At 34.0% G+C, this 13,884-nt stretch overlaps 1 pseudogene; it reads right to left on the minus strand.

Annotated features, from left to right (window-relative positions):
* Window positions 1–202: 202 nt before the first annotated feature.
* LOC120593532 (uncharacterized) lies at window positions 203–321 on the minus strand (annotated as a pseudogene).
* Window positions 322–13,884: the final 13,563 nt, after the last annotated feature.

Here is a 13,884-nt window from a genome sequence, read left to right on the forward strand (position 1 = left end):
TGAACTTCCTACTTCATGTATCCAACAGCTTGCTGGATATCTCCTCCAGCTGGATGCTCCGTAGGAAACTTAATCTCTCCATGTCTGACACAGAAATGTTGATTTTTTTTCTATTCCTCTCCGAGTCTGTCAAATCCTTTGATGTTTTTCATCATAGTACTTGTTTAAGACAAAACCCTTAAACTGATTCTTTTAAAAAAAAAACCTACAGCACTTGGTATTCCTAGGTGGTCTCCCAACCAAGTACTAACAAGGCCTGACCCTGCTTAACTTCCGAGGTCAGGCGAGATCAGGTGTGTTCAGGATGGCATGGCTATAGACTCTATCACTGATTCTTGATTCTTCATTTTGACTCTTTCTCTAAAATTAAGTTCTAAATTACTTCAATTCTTATCTTTTACACAGTCACTATTGTAATCTAAATAATATTCAACCCCACCAGGTTTACGATCAGAGCTTCTTAACTAGTCTCTCTGATTTACTCCTGCTACTCCATCTTTACTGAACAGCCAGAGTGGTCTTTCACAAGGTAAATCACATCGCTTTCCTGTTTAAACTATCTAGTACCCCATTCCACTTAAGGTATAACACAAATGCTTTTCCCTAACTGGTTTGGTGCACTGCTGGACTTGGACCTCATCTCACTTGATCTGGGAAGGGTCGGATCAGTTTACCTTTCTCCCACACGCCTGGCACCAGCTAATTTGCCACCAGATTAGCTTGCCTGACACTCTCTTTCCCAGTGGCCTCTCAGTTTTTATCTTCTCTATCAGAAAACTTGACCTCTTTAATCTTTTTTTTATCTTACTTACTTTTTTTTATCTTGTCTTCTTGGCATCAGAAACATGGTTATTTACCTTTTCTCTCTATTTTATTTACCATTTTTGGTATAGCATTAATTCTGTCCTTGGTTTTATTCTTGATATATATATATATATATATATATATATATATATATATGTTTTAATTTTTATTTTTCAATTAGAATTGACATTCAATATTATTTTATATTAGTTTCAGGTGTACAGCATAGTTGTTAGAGATTTATATAATTTGTGAAGTGATCCCCACAAATAGTCTAGTATCCATCTGGCACTATAAATGGTTATTATAATTTTATTCACTATATTCCCTGTGCTATACTTCATATCTTCATGACTGTTTTGTAACTACTAATTTTTATTTCCTAATCCCTTCACCTTTTTATTCTAATGGCTGAATATTTTTAAGAAATTTCTCATTAATTTATTTATGCAAAACAGCCTATTTGCCCTTTATATTTGGTTGGTGACAATTTCTCACACCCTTGACTACGTTTAAAATAGATATCTCTGATTTAGTCTTCTTGAAAATGCCAGTGTCTAAAAATATTTATATTTATATATCAAGTAGAATTTATAGGTAACTAAGCCTGAATATGACACTGAACAATCATCTTATCAATAATTTAGACCTTTGACAAAATCACTATTAAATTACCCCAGAAAGGAACTTGTCTATGTTCTCCTTACAATAGCAAAGAATAATTAACTTCCTCACCAAAGAGTAATAGTTCCTCTTAAGTCAATTCAGAAAGTTCCTCCTAACTTAAACCTGCTTACTATTGCTTGTTTGTTACCATTTTCATCTCAAAATTTTTTGAAGAAGTGCTTTTAGTGATTGATAATAGGGAATATGTTTATTTTTATATTTTATTATTTTTTGTTCTTGGGTTTTTCAAGCAAAACCAAATATCTCTCTTCTTTCTTAGAGTCGACCATTTTTCCTTGAAGATATGTTTCATGCAAATCAATTGAAGGGATCCAGCTTAAACAGGCACTTCTTCACATCTCTCATATTAAAGGTAATTTTTAAGTTTGTTTATTATTCTAACCACTAACATCCAACTAAAACAAACTATTCTGTGTGAAATTCACACCTAATGCAGTTACAGGCCAATAAGGCTAAGTAAAAGTCAGTTTTAAAAAGGCTATAATTGTTTTCAGGGGAAAAAAAATAAAGAATTAGATTAGCAGGCAATTGACTTGGGCAAACATTTTCTCTACAACGTAACCTAATTATCACCTTATTGTTTCCATGATTCAGTTTTACCCCATGTGAAATAAACAGAAAAAAATCCTAAACTATCCCCGTTATTGTTAGAATCAAAGAGATACTGTATGTGGTGGTATTTTATGGTAGTTAAGAAGGAGGACTTTGGAGTGAGAGACTGAAACCAAATTCCTGTTCTGGCCATTACCATATGCATCACCTTTCTGAGTCCTCAAAACCTCATTTTCTCATTGCAATAATGGGAATAATAGTAATTATGTTATTTAAGATTATAATTTTATAAAACAACATAATATGTGATAAGAATGCAATAAATTATATTTATGTAAAATTCCTTTATAAATCTGCAAACAGCTATAAGATGACTGATAATTGTTATTATTTTGTTCAAGTACTAGGAGAGAAGTTACTCAAAGATTATTGTTACTAAATGTGCAAGAAATAGCAGTTATGGTTTAGGCTAATTGTCCTTTCATCTCATTCTATTTTGAGAGAAGATGTTCATTTGTTTCATAACACGCATTCCTTTTTTTCATAACAGTGACATTAAAATTGCTAATGATATTATGAAAAAGAGGAGTCTCTATTACAATAAAGAATGCTATGTAATTCTAGTTAGTCTTGTTATGAGCAGAAGTGACCGACTTAAAGACGTGTACAAACGTTTAAAATTATTATAGTTCATGAGCAAACTTCATGCTCTAATCTAGTTGTCCAATTCTGCATCTTATCAAAACAATGTTACAGTTGTCTTCAATGATAACTTTGCCTCAGTAATAGAGTTGGGTAGATTTTAAAATTTAAATCTAATAATTTTGAGATAAATTATACCAATGTATTTTAAATGTCATAGTTCTATACAAAATCAAGTATATCTTAAGAATATGACGTTTTATTTAAATGATAGGATATAAGGTTTTAAGTTAGGAATACATGAATTCTTCTTGCAATTTCAATGGCCTTATATAATTTATGAATGTGAAAATTAATTTTATTGGAAATATGTATTTCTTTCTCTGTGTAATATTAAATTTTTGTGATATTTCTATACTGAAACCAAAGTTTATGTCTATAAATTCTCACATTATGCAAGTTATTTTCAAAAGTAGAACAAGTTACTTTATTTTAAAAATCAGAGTAAGAAATATATGAAGATATATTTTAACTTTAAGGATCTCAGTAAAGAAAATAATTTAATAAAATGCTAGTACTTATCTATTTCCAGATCTTACTTACCACTTTCTTTTATTATTTTTAACTATCTTTTCAGAGTGACAGATTAACTTTTCAAAATAATTAAAAAAAAAAAAACTGTATTGTTTTTGCACTAGGAAAGACATCTTTTAAAGGAATATTTCTCCCTCTATACATAAATTCCCAAACAATTGATGACACACAGTTTTTCCTAATCCTCTGGTATCTCTTAAGTCCTCTCTCCATTAAAATTCAATACAATACAACACTACCCTCAAAAAAAAAAAAACCCTACAATTTTGATAATTTTATCAATGGTTCCCATTTGGGTAATCTAATGGATAATTTTTAGTCCTCATTTAGCTTGACAAGATATCAGGATTTGCCATGGTTAATCCACTTCTCTTCCTTGGCACTTTATTTCCAAGACTTCATTTCCGTTTTGGGTTCACTTATGTTGTTAAAGCACTCGTCAATCAATTCTTGTCTTCTATCAACACTTACTTCCTCTGTGATTGTGTATTTACCACTGAAAGTCCAGTTTCCTTCAGCTGCCATATATTTGATCTCTTTTACCCACTTCACCCTTCCCATAACCCCCTATATTTGACCCCTTTTACCCCATTTACCTCTCCCCTTCTCCCCCATCCCTTATCCTCTGATACCACTAGTCTATAGTCTATGTTCATGAGTCTCTGTTTGTTTGTCCTGCTCATTTGTTACTTTTAGGTTTATATCCCACATATAAGTGATATCACACGATTTTCAACTTTTTCTATCTGACTTATTTTGCTTAGTATGATTATTTCAAGGTCCATCCATGTTGTTGCAAATGGCAGTATTTCATCTCTTCATATGGCTGAGTAATATTCCATTGTATATATGCACCACAGCTTCTTTAGCCAATCATCTATCATAGGACAGTTGGGCTCCTTCCATGTCATGGCCACTGTGAATAATGCTGCTATGAACATCGGTGTGCAAATATCTTTATGGATATGAGTTTTCAAGTCTTTGAGGGTAAACACCCAGTAGAGGGATTGCTGGATCACATGGTATATCAATTTTTAGTGTTTTGAGGAAACTCCATACTGTGTTCCATGGTGGTCGTACCAATTTGTAGTCCCGCCAGCAGTGTATGAGGGTTCCTTTTTCTCCGCATCCTCTCCAACATTTGTTTTTACTTGTCCTATTGATTATAGCTATTCTAACAGGTATGAGATGGTATCTCGTTGTGGTTTTGATTTGTATTTCTCTATATAGCTAGCGATGTTGAGCATCTTTTCAAAGATTTGTTGGCCATTTGTATGTCCTCTAGGGAGAAGTGTCTGTTCAGGTCCTCCACCCACGTTTTGATTGGATCGTTTTGTTTTTTTGTAGTTATTGAGTCGTATGAGTTCTTTGTATATTTTGGATATTAGACCCTTATCGGAGGCGTTGCTTGCAAATATATCTTCCCATTCAGATGATTGTCTCTTTACCTTGTTGACAGTTTCTTTTGCTGAGCAGAAGCTTTTTAGTTTGAGGTAGTCCTATACATTTATTTTAGGTTTTATTTCCCTTGCCTTTGAGGTCAAATTCATAAAATCCTCTTTAAGTCCAAGGTCCTTGAGTTTAGTTCCTATGCTTTCTTCTATGCATTTTATTGTTTCAGGTCTTTTATTCAGGTTGTTGATCCATTTTGAATTAATTTTTGTGTGTGGTGATAGACAATAGTTTAGTTTCATTTTCTTGAGGTGGCTTTCCAGTTTTCTCAGCACCATTTATTGAAGAGGCTTTTATTTCTCCACTGTATGTTTCTGGCTGTTTTGTTTAAAATTATTTGTCCATATAAATATAAGTTTACTTCTGGACTCTCAATTCTGTTCCATTGGTTCGTGTGTCTGTTTTGCTGCCAATACCATGCTGTTTTACTATCACTTTGTAGTATAATTTGAAGTCGGGCAGAGAGATGCCTCCAGCCTTGTTCTTTTTTCTTAGGATGGTTTTGGCAATTCGGGGTCTTTTGTGCTTCTATACAAATCTGATGATTTTTTTGTTCTATTTCTTTAAAAAATGGTGATGGGATTTTGATGAGGATTGCATTAAATCTATATAATGATGTAGGAAATATGGTCATTTTAACTATATTGATTCTTCCAGTCCAAGAATACGGAATATCTTTCCATTTCTTTGTATCGTTTTTAATTTCTTTTAATAAGTTCTTATAGTTTTCATTATATAGGTCCTTCACGTTTCATTAAATTTATTCATAGATATTTTATTTTTTTTGTTGCAATTGCAAAAGGAATTATTTTTTCTGCTTCTTTTTCTGATGCTTAATTATTAGAGTATAGGAATGCTACAGATTTTTGAACATTGATTTCATATCCAGAAACTTTACTGTATTTGCTTATTGTTTCTAGTAGTGTTCTTGTGGCGTCTTTAGGGTTTTCTATATGGTGAATCATGTCATCCACAAATTGTGACAGTTTGACTTCTTTGTTTCCAATTTGGATGCCTTTTATATCTTTCTCCTGTATGATTGCACTTGCTAGGACCTCCAATGTTATATGAATAAGAGTGGCGATAGTGGACAGCCTTGCCTTATTCCTGATTTTAGAGGGAAGGTTTTAGTTTTTCACCATTAAGTATAAAATTGGCTGAGGGTTTGTCATAGATGGCCTTTATTATGTTAAAGTACTTTCCTTCTATACCGATTTTGTGAAGTGTTTTGATCATAAACGGGTAATGTATCTTGTTGAAGGCTTTTTCTGAATCTATTGATATGATCATAAGATTCTTGTTTTTTAATTTGTTTATGTGATATAGCACATTAATCGATTTGCATATGTTGAAACATCCCTGTGTCTTTGGCATGAAGCCCACTTGATCGTGGTGTATAATCTTTTTAATATGTTGCTTTATTCGGTTCACTAGTATCTTATTTAGGATTTTTGCATCTGTGTTCAAGAGAGATATTGGTCTGTAGTTTTCTTTTTTTGTGTTATCTTTACCAGGTTTTGGTATCAGGATAATATTGGCCTCATAAAATGAGTTGGGAAAATATTGCCTCCTCTTTGATTTTTTTGGAAGAGTATGAGGAGAATAGGTATTGAATCTTTGGTAGAATTCACTGGTGAAGCCATCTGGTCCTAGAATTTTACTTTTTGGTAGATTTTTGATGATTGTTTTAATTTCCATACTGCTGATCAGTTTATTTAAATTTTCCAGATCTTCTTGATTAAGTCTAGAAAATTGTATTTTTCTAAGTACTGTTCCATTTCTTCTAAGTTACTAAATTTGGTGTAATATACTTTTAAATGGTATTCTTGTATGATCCTTTGTATTTCTGTGATGCCAGTCATGTTTCTTCTCCTTCATTCCTGATTTTGTTTATTTGTGTCCTTCCTCTTTTTTCTTTATTGAGTCTAGCCAGGGGTTTATCAATTTTATTAACCTTCTCAAAGAACCAGCTCTTTGTTGCATTTATTTTTTCTATTTTTTTTTTTGTTGTTGTTGTTTGTTTTCAATTTCATTTATTTCTGCTCTAATTTTGATGATCTCTTACCTTCCGCTGACTTTAGGCCTCATTTGTTCTTCCTTTTCTAGTTTTTTAAGATGAAGCATTAGGTTGTTTATTTGGGCTTGTTTTTGTTTTTGGAGATAGGCCTGAAATGATATGAACTTTCCTCTTATGACCATTTTTACCATGTCCCAAAAGCTTTGATAAGTTGAACTATCATTTCTATGTATTCGTTTCTATGTATCTCTTGATCTCTCTTTTTATTTCTCTTGTGACCCAATTTTTCTATAGTAGCATATTGTTTAATCTCCATGTATTTATGGTTCTTCCTGTTTTCTTTTTGCAGTTGATATCTAGTTTCAAAGCATTATGATCAGAGAATATGGTTGGTATGATTTTAGCCCTCTTATATTTGTTGAGAATATTTGTGTCCCAGTATGTAGTGAATTCTTGAGAATGTTCCATGTGCACAAGAGAAGAATGTATAAGCAGCCGTTTTGGGCTGGAAGGCTTTTTAAATGTCAATTATGTCCAGTTGGTCTAATGTGTCATTTATGATGTTATTTCCTTATTGATTTTCCGTTTGGATATCTGTTCATATCTGACAGTGGGGTATTTAGGTCCCCTACTACCATAATGTTTTGGTCTGTTTCTCCCTTTAGTTCTGTTAGTAAATGCTTTACATATTTCGGGACTCCTTGATTGGGAGCATAGATATTAATAAGTGTTATGTATTCTTGGTATATGATTCCCTTTATCATTATGAAGTATCCTCAGTATCTTTCTTTACCTTTTTTATTTTGAAGTCTATTTCATCCGATATTAGTACTGCTACTCCTACTTTTCTCTGAATGCCATTTGCTTGAAATATTATTTTCCACCCTTTCACTTTGCGTTTATATTTGTCTTTGAAGCTGAGATGTGTCTCCTGGAGGCAGCATTTGGTTGAGTTTTGTTTTTTGATCCATTCTGCAACTCTGTGCCTTTTTATTGGTGAGTTCAGTTTATTTACATTTAGGGTGATTATCGAAATATGAGGTCTTATTAGAGCCATTTTATCTTTTGCTTTCTGGTAGCTTGGTGTTTCCATTGCTTCTTTATCCTTGTGTTTCTGTTTTATTTATTTTGGTTGGCTTTTGTGGGTTTTGCCTCTGGTTCTTGTTTTATATTACATACTTCAGTTCTGAATCTTTGGTGTGTGTTTACTATTATGAATATGAAAAGGTTATACACACACACACACACACACAACACATATACATACAGTTGTCCATTTTCTTCAGCGTGTGCCTTATCTCCATTCTCCTTTGTGAATTTGGATCTTTGAATCCTCCCCTTTTCAGTCATTATCTCAATTTGTCCCTATGTATGCTGAATGGTCATTACTATCTTGGTATAGCAATTCTCTTATGATTATTTAAGCTTATAATGCCCTGTTCTTAGTAAGGGTTACACTCCTCTGCTTCTATTTGCCTGATAGTCACTTTACTCCTAATTACGTTTTTGGTGGGGTTTTTTGGGGGTTTTTTTTGGTCATTTTATTTTAGGTAAGCTGATCCCTTTCAGTATTTTCTGTAGTGCAGGCCTCATAGTGGAGAATTCCCTCAATTTTTGTATGTCTGGAAAGGACTTTATTTCTCCTTCATATCTAAAGGAGAGCTTAGCTGAATCCATTATTATAGGCTGGTAGTTCTTTTCACTTAATAGTTTGAATATTTGATTCCACTCCTTTCTGAATATTTGATTCTACTCCTTTCCACTCCTATCCTGAGAAGTCAAGGATATTCTAATGGGGTTTCCTTTATAAGTTACTGTTTTCTTCTCCCTGGCTGCCCTGAGAATTCTGTCTTTGTTGTTGATTTTTGATAATATTAATACAATATGTCTTGGTGAAAGCCTTTTCGGGTTGAGAAAATTGGGTGTTCCGTTGTCTTCTTGAATTCCAAGCTCCAGCTCATTCTTTAGATATGGGAAATTGTTGTCCACTATTTGTCTGAAAATGCTTTCTCGTCCCTGCTCCTTTTCTTTGCCTTTGATAATGCCCTTTATTCTTATGTTTCCTTTCCTGATGGTATCAGCTAGTTCTAAGAATTGGATCTCTGAAGGTGAGGCGTCTCCTCCCATGCACACACGGTGCGCACCCAGGGCCTGGCACCCCTGGCACATTCAGGGGGCCTGGTACACCCGGGGCCTGGCGCACTTGGGGTATGGTCCATGTCTCCACCTGGAGTGCAAACCCAGGACCTTCTGTGTGTAAAGCAGACATGCTAACCACTACACTATGGAGCCACCCCATATTTCTCTTTCATTGTTTTTCATTCCTTAGTTTCTCTCTTCCTTCTGATTTATTTCTAGATTTCTGTCTTCGATATCACTGATCCTTTCCTCCATGTAGTTGACTCTATTTCCCAAGCTTGCTATTTCATTTTGCAACTCTTGCAGTGTGTTTTTTATCTCCACAAGGTTTATTCGTTTTTTTTTGTTTTTTTTTTTTTTTTTGCGATCTCTCACTTATACATTCATCTAATTGTTTTTTCAATTCCTGAAATTTTTGATATGACTCGTTTCAGAACTCACTGAGTTTTTTCAGAAATATCATCCTGAATTCTCTGTCATTTAAGTCGCATATTTCTATGTTTGTAAGCTTATTTTCTGGAGATTTTCCTCTTTCTTTCTGAGATGCCTTGTCACCTTGGTTTGTTCATGGTGTTTATTGGACTATTTCTTTGCCTGGGCTTTAATGGAAGTATATTCTGCTGTTTTACCAAAAAGATTTATTATGTAAAGGTCTCTCTTAAGCCTATTGCAAAGAAGGTGTTTTTCTTTTGGATTCCAGTAGGTGGCATCTAAGCCTCTTGGATCCCTGCTTTATAAAAAGCCTTAAAAATGCCTTTTTGTTTTCTTATAGATATTTAATCACACTCACTACCCTCAGTTTCAGTCCCTATCAATGTCAGTGAAGTGATGGTCTCGGCAGTGTTTGCTCAGATCCTCCTGGGGCTTCCCGGTGCAGTCTTGGAAGGTATGGGAGAAAGGGCCCTCTGGGTTTGGAGTTGAGACTGCGATTCAGTCTTAGTTTTGCAACAGGGGCCAGTAAAAATCCACTGTTCTTTCTCTGCAGTCCTGTCTCGCTTCTCTGCTTTCTTCCCTTATAACTGGGCCCTGCTGCTGACTGGCCATGTGGAGCTTACAGCACTCCCAGGCAGGGCTGTTCAGGGAACTTGCTACTTCTCCTCCCCTTCCCCTCCTCCTACAGGGAGCTCTGGGGCCTGCGAGAGGCAGCTTCTTTATTTTTCCCAGTCCACTGCTTGACACCTGAGGTTCTGACCTGTGTTAGCTCTTATGCATAGTTCCCTCGTTCAGAAGTGCTGGTGTGCAGTTTGGGTTTTTTTTGTTGAATTTTAGATGTTCAGCTTATTGTTGTTTCAAGGGGAGAGATCTGAGGACATCTCTCACTCTACCATGTCTTTCCCTGGCTTTACTTGTTATTTTTAAAATAAAATTTGTACGTATTTAAGTTTTACATCATGATTTGGTGTATATATACATAGCGAATGATTACTGTAGTCAATCCCATTAACATATCATCTCACATGGATTGTCTTTTTTTTTTTTTTAATGGTAAAAGCACTTAAAATCTACCCTCTCAGCAAATTTCTGGTACTTAATAAAGTATTACTAACTATAGTCATCATGCATTTTATCTCTAGCCTTATTCATCCTATATAATTATTCTTTGACCAGCATTTCCCCATTTCTCCCATTACTCCACCATGGTAACCACTGTTCTACTCTCTGCTTCTATGTATTTGACTTTCGTAGATTCCACATATAAGTAAGATCATAAAGTTGTGTGTGTGCGTGTATGTGTGTGTGTGTGTGGCTTATTTCACTTAGCATAATGTCCTCCAGGTCACCCATGTTGCTGCACATGGCAGGATCTCTTTCTTTATATGCCTGAAGTATATATGTAATTACAATTTCTGTTGATGGACACTTACATTGTTTTCATATTCTGGCAATTGTGAGTACTACTACAGTGAATGGGAGGACAGATACCTCTTCAGGGCACTGATTTCATTTAAAATTGTTAGTCAGATCATGCCTTTTCTCTGGCTGCCTATTTATTAAGACTAAAACCTAAACCACTGCAATCTCTACATGGTCCTGTATGATCTGGCCTTCCAAGTTCCTTCTTTAACTTCATTTTTTTTTTTTTTTTTTAATTTCACTCATCTCCAGTCATACTGGCCTCCTTGCTTTCCCAGACTATAGCAAGCATAATTTCACATTTTCATTTTTGTCTAGAAATATCTTCCAACAGATACCTGTGTGGTCAACTACTCAACTTTTTAAAATCTTCTCAGTGTGATCTGCCCTATTGCTCTATTTAAAATTGCAAACTACCCCTCCTACCCTTTAGTACTGATTTATCTTCTTTCCAGAGCACTCATTACCAACTTATTTACTGTATTTATTATTTATTTTATGTCTCCCTGACATATAGAATACGAGACTCCCCAAGGCAGGAATCTTTGTCTACTTTGTGCACCTAAAATAAAGCAAATACATAATAAATGCACCAAAAATATTTGTTAAATGACTGTATATCAGAAGTTAAGTAAAATAATTAATAACTATATTTTGATATTCAATGAATATACCATGCTTAACACAGAATGCATGAAAAAGTGTTTTATAAAAGTATGGATATTAGCGAGCATTCCAAACCTGGTCCATGGAAGCTATCCACATATGTCCCCTTCTGGCTAATAGGAATCAATATTGTCAAAGGGATATAGTCAAGGCACATGTTGAATATTTCTAAGCTTCTATCAGCCTAAGTTTCTCATCTATACTGGAAGGTGGGTTATTATAGAGTCTTTTTTCTGATAGAAAGTAATAAAGGAGTCTAGGGATGTGAAGTCAGCAAGATGGCAAAATAAAAATTCTAACCCCCTACACATGAAAAGATAATAATGTGAGGTGAGAGCTGTGTTAACAAACCTATTGTGGTAATCATTTTGTAATATATATGTGTATCAAATCATCAGTTTAAGTAAATATACCTTAAACTTATACAATTTAATATGTCAATTATATCTTAATAAAGCTGGAAAAATGAAATTAGTGGGCAGATATTAGTAAACAATTATATAGAAAACAAATGAATTTTTCCCCTATATATGAGTTACTTAATTTATTTTAAGACTGTAAAGGTTATGAATGCTTGTTATCTTTTAGTGTTTAGCCTATAAAAGAAGTGAATATATATTAATTAAATTAACAAATTACTTCTTGCCTATTGTCTTAGAAAGCTTCTACTCTTATACCCCTCTAACCAGTCTTCCATAGTGAGTGTTGTCTTTTTAAAATGTAAATCCGGTCTATGCTCTATTACTTAAATAACTTCAATCTATTATCATTATAAAGATCATATGCTTGAATATGGCATGTATGCTCCATTACAATTTGGCATTTTAAAATTTATCATCCAATCTCTTCCCAAGTGTTATAAACAAATAACATCCAAATGAATTGTTTAGAACTCTTGCTTTAGGACGTAATGAATACCTTCTATCAGGTTAATTATTCTGTCAAGAAAAAGTAGAACAGACATTCTTGAAGTCATCCAAGAACTGCTGAGACAAAAAGGTTCTGAGGATAAGATTGCAGAAAGGATTAACAAGGTACAAGTTGAAATTCTGCAAGCTGGTTTTTTTTCTGGCTATTTATGTATTCTTGGGGCAGGGGAGATAACTGAGAATATCAGGTAGTTACAGTCATGTAGCTGACAAACCAGAGTTTTTGCAGTCTCCCGTTGCTGGAGAAATAAAGAAAGGAATTTGGCATTACCAGAGTAGACAGGACTTGGGGAGAGGGAGTCAACATTCCAGTGAGAAGGGAGATGATAGTTTATAGCAGTCTTACAGTGATGGAGAGATAAATATTTCAATTCAGAAACTTCCAAGGAAGAGAACCCCTAGCAAACTCCTGAGGCTCTCAGGCAGGACTCCTGGTGTACTACACATACATAGGTAGAGCTTAACCAAAACTCCAGTCCACTTTCTAGTCATGTTAGCCTCTAATTTGATTAAGATGTTCCATTCATATCCCATTTGTTTACTAGAGAATAGTATTCAGCCTTTCTTGAAAGAAGATGATAAAATACCTGACATTCTATCAAAAATTATCCTACAGCACAAAAATCAGAACCAAGAGACAACGCCACTGACAGATGTCTCAAATAATTGGACTTATAAGTCACAGATTTGAAGCACTTGTGATAAATATACTCAAAAAGGACATGGCAAGTTGGAGAATTCACCAGAGAATTGGATTACATATATTTTTTTTTAAATCAAAAGAAAGAAAAATCTAAAATTGACAAGTACAGCACTTAAGAATTCAGTATATCATAGTGTATGGAGATGTTAGAAAAGAGGACTAGTTTACTAAAAGAGAGGTCAGTGGAAACTTTTAAGTTGAATCATAGAGAACAAAACATCTGGAAAAAAGAGAAGAAGAGTATCAGAAACATTGAGACACAGTGAAAAGTTCTAATATACCAAGAATTGGAGTCTCAGTAAGAGAGAATGGAGAGAGAAAAATAAGATCAAAGTAATATTTGGAGAGAGGAGGTTTAGTAATTTTTCACACACATATCCACCCCAATTTCTACTCTGTTCAAATAATCAATTTTTGCTTTTACCTGCCCTTAATATTGCTTTGTCCTTACAACTGTTCTTATCACTAGATGTTGCAGTTATTTATATATCCACAATACCTAGCAAAATAAGTTCTTAAAACTTTCTTTATAATTGACTAAATATTCAAAGACATACTCTATAGCACAGATTTCTCTTTCATTATATGCTTCTTTTGCTATTAAAGTTAATATTTCAGTCTACTACTACCTCTCTGTAATGTAGTTGGGTGGAAAGAAATACAAATAGATACTCTGTGTTAAGCATCAATTTATTAAGTTTGAGAAATGGCTTTAAAAAGTTGTTAAAGAGAATTATACTGGAAACAAAATCACTTAGGTGCAAGAGAAATAGCATTTGTTTTGAACTTATCACTTTGCAGCAGGGGCAGCACAATATTCTTTTTTCTCCTTAATTACCCATATG

The sequence above is a fragment of the Pteropus medius genome, unplaced genomic scaffold (assembly GCF_902729225.1).
Source record: "Pteropus medius unplaced genomic scaffold, Ma_sr-lr_union100, whole genome shotgun sequence".
Classification (NCBI taxonomy): domain Eukaryota; kingdom Metazoa; phylum Chordata; class Mammalia; order Chiroptera; family Pteropodidae; genus Pteropus; species Pteropus medius.